Source organism: Schistocerca serialis, chromosome 8 (assembly GCF_023864345.2).
Source record: "Schistocerca serialis cubense isolate TAMUIC-IGC-003099 chromosome 8, iqSchSeri2.2, whole genome shotgun sequence".
In the NCBI taxonomy this organism is placed as follows: domain Eukaryota; kingdom Metazoa; phylum Arthropoda; class Insecta; order Orthoptera; family Acrididae; genus Schistocerca; species Schistocerca serialis.
Window position 1 is genome coordinate 409,539,710 of NC_064645.1, and position 3,475 is coordinate 409,543,184.

Consider the following 3,475-nt stretch of genomic DNA (forward strand, 5'->3'; position numbering starts at 1 on the left):
CAACACATAAAGCGCCTCTTGTCAGTATGACAACAGTAATTAGACTTTGAGGTACTTACAGATGAAAAGTAAACTTTTCCTCCTTTGACCATTTTCGATTTGCATCCGTAAGCAGAAACAATCTAATATCACTTCTATTAATAATAAACAAATCTTTGAAAACATGGCAAATATCTTAAAAAAGTTTCAGCCTTATCGAAAAATAGACAGGAAGGGATTAAAAAGGAGTGTTATTGCTAGTGAGAAGAACACGGACACAACAATAATCACTGAGCAAGGGAATTTCAAAAAGTAAGTCACACATTATGATGACAGTGTACCGATACCTGATGACATTAAACAAAGTGAATACTTATATTTGCTGAAATATTTTTGACTATACGCAAAGTCTTTGATAGAGGCGTGCGTAAAAAAAAAAAAGGGGAACGAAAATTAGTTTAAGAATAATGTCGATAAGATCGGCATTGAAATTGTATAATGATAAAGAAACTCTTTGTTGTGTGTAATTAGAATGAAAAGATTTCATTTTTTAATCGTTATACAAGGACAATGAATTCACTATTAGGTTTCTCTTGTTCTGGAATGCACCCAGCGGTCGGCCATTGACCATAGTAAGTCTGTAATAATTTCATTATTGTTAAAATATATTATAGGAAGTTCTTATTGTTTCATTTAAGCAGATAACCTTTTCCCGTGCAGGAAATAGTAACGTAGAAGGAAGCAGTAAACGCCTGAGAGTGTATAAATATTTTATCTTTGACAGGGGTTTTATGAATACATTAGTAACTTTAAGACATTTGCAATATTCATCGTAATTTGTGGACTATTATTTCAGTGGCTCAAATAGGCCGCTTGACGGCGATGGATTACCATTTCAAAGACAATATTTTGAAGTAAAAAATAATAAATAATTTATGTTTCCTTACGAAGAGACATCAATATTTCGCCACGCGACACACACACGAATAATAATATTTTCTCATGCTTAAGTTTATCAAAGATACTCTGAGATGTTAGGGGACCACACCGTGGTTCAGGTTGAAAAAAATCGATTTTCGGTTTTCATCATATTTCGATAGATTAAGGTTTTATTTAAAAGGATTTTGCTGAAAAAAAATTTTCTCTCATTTAAAGAGTATTTTCCTACCACGTGTGTTTATGTGCCACGCCCACTTTTCTGTCACCCATTTTTCTGCATATATTTTAGATCTTTACATCCCCTACATTGCACGTTAGGGATTTTTTTTTTTACTCCCGAGTGTTTTGGCTATCCTTGGAATGCAACGGTCGGTATTCTTTTGTTTCTGCTGTTTGTAAACAACACACTTTCAAATGTGATTGAAAATTTGCAGGTATACTATGGGCAGGCAGTTGGGAGAAATAAAGAAAATCTGGAGGCAATGAAGAGAAATGTTTGGGCCATATTCTTCCATAAGTCCTCTAATGATGATAAGCCATGTCATGGATTGTGTCCACCAGGAGAAAAGTCGTGGTGCAAACACATCAGGGCTCAGGCAACTGGAGAATCTTATTCTCACCAGCATTCTCTTCCTGCTGCTATTATTACAGTAATTAAACTTATTCTCAGAGACTTGGCTCATTCTGACCTAAGGAAATGTCTGCATGGGCAGACACAGAACCCAAATGAATGTTTCAACACCATAATTTGGAACCGCATTCCTAAAACTGTATTTGTAGGCATGCATACAATGAAATTAGGAGTTCATGATGCTGTTATTACATTCAATTGTGGTAATATTGGAAAGTGTTGGGTACTGAAAAAGCTGGGAATTAATCCTGCTGAAAATATGATCACTGGGCTGCAACATTGCGATAAAATGAGGATAGACTATGCAGATAGGTCTGCATCTAATATGGCGAAGAAAGCAAGACAAACATCCAGGAAGGTGAAAAAGAATCTGGAAGACCTGCTAGAGGCCATAGAAGGGCCATCATATGCAGCAGGACAGTTTTAATTAACTGTAAGTAACTAATTTCAAAAGCTTTTTCGTTAAAGTCAATTTCCCGCAAACATAAAATTTTCAGTACATGTGCCCCTTTATATCAGAAACTATCATAGATAAATGAATGAAATTTTCAGAGACTCTGCATAACATAAAAAACCACATCTGGTACTACATTCATTAATATTCCCCGTTAGGAAGTTCACAAAACATATTTTCTGCAGAAAAGAACTTAATATTTTTGGTTAATAAATTTAAAAAAAGTATTTCTTAAAAATTATAAAATGGATAAAGTATATTTTAGTACAGTTGACTCTATTAGCATCATGCAACATACAATAAAAATATTAAGGTCCTGCATCAAATAGTTTTTTCGGAAATGGGTCAATTACTTGCCTAAATTAACATGGGTTAGTTAGGTAGGGTGTGGTCCCTTTAACTTTTCAATGGATCACATAAATATTTTACGTGTAACATTTTAAGACGCCTCGCACTATGTATCCGTAGCAAGGCTGTGTGCCGTTACTTAAAACAAAAGTTCCTTTAGTTAAAAAATCAAATCAGATTTCAGTATATTGTCTCCTGTTTGTAAGTGGAATTCTATCCTTTTCTGTAGTATATATTTCACTACAGTACTTTTCAGTATAGTTTTTCAGTCTTTGGGATAGATGCCATAAAAACCAGTACATTAAGGCACCAGTATTACAGGCCAAGTAAATTTTATTGAATGTTCCACTAAACTTGAAGATGACACATATAAGTAACACTTGTTTTTTTCAACTTGGTGACTATGTGTAAACACGGCTGGGAACGTTCTACAAATCGTTGAATTTGTTCGACGATAGAAATCTGTTCCCTGATCACGGAGCCTTTCGAGAGCCCTCATCGTTGGAATAATCTCTCTCCCCCCCCCCCCCCCCCCCCCTCTCCTACCATCCCCCGGATATTCTTTCAGCTTGCTCGAAAACTTTCCTTCCTGAACAGCATCAGCCACTTTAGTGCGGTCTTGGCCTGTTCACTACTGCTGGAAGCAACATTGCGTTAGGTCCAAACATCGCCAAAATTTTGACGGCGAGTATGCAATTTAGACTTTTTGCCCGCAAGGATCGTACCGTGTCGTGTATTTGAGCTTTGGAGTACGTTTCCAGCTGCAGTGCCATTTCACTGCACCTGTTACCCATACCGCAGCAGAACGTTCTCTACGGGGAACCCGAACATGTACTCTCTTTTCATAATGTACTACTATTGTTGCGCAATGGCCTTGGCGTGGGACGTACAACAGTATGGCGAAGACAGGAACGGAAATTGCCGGACATAGAGAAAGAGATTCACTACTGTACAGCTGCACTACTGATGACAAACCACTGGAAACAGTATCTACCGTAAAATATCAGTATCTAGAAGTAGCTATCCAGAGAGTCCTTAAGTTGAATGACCATATAAAACAAATAGTGGAAAAAGCAGATACCAGACTCAGATACATAGGAAGAATCTTAAAGAAATGTAACTCA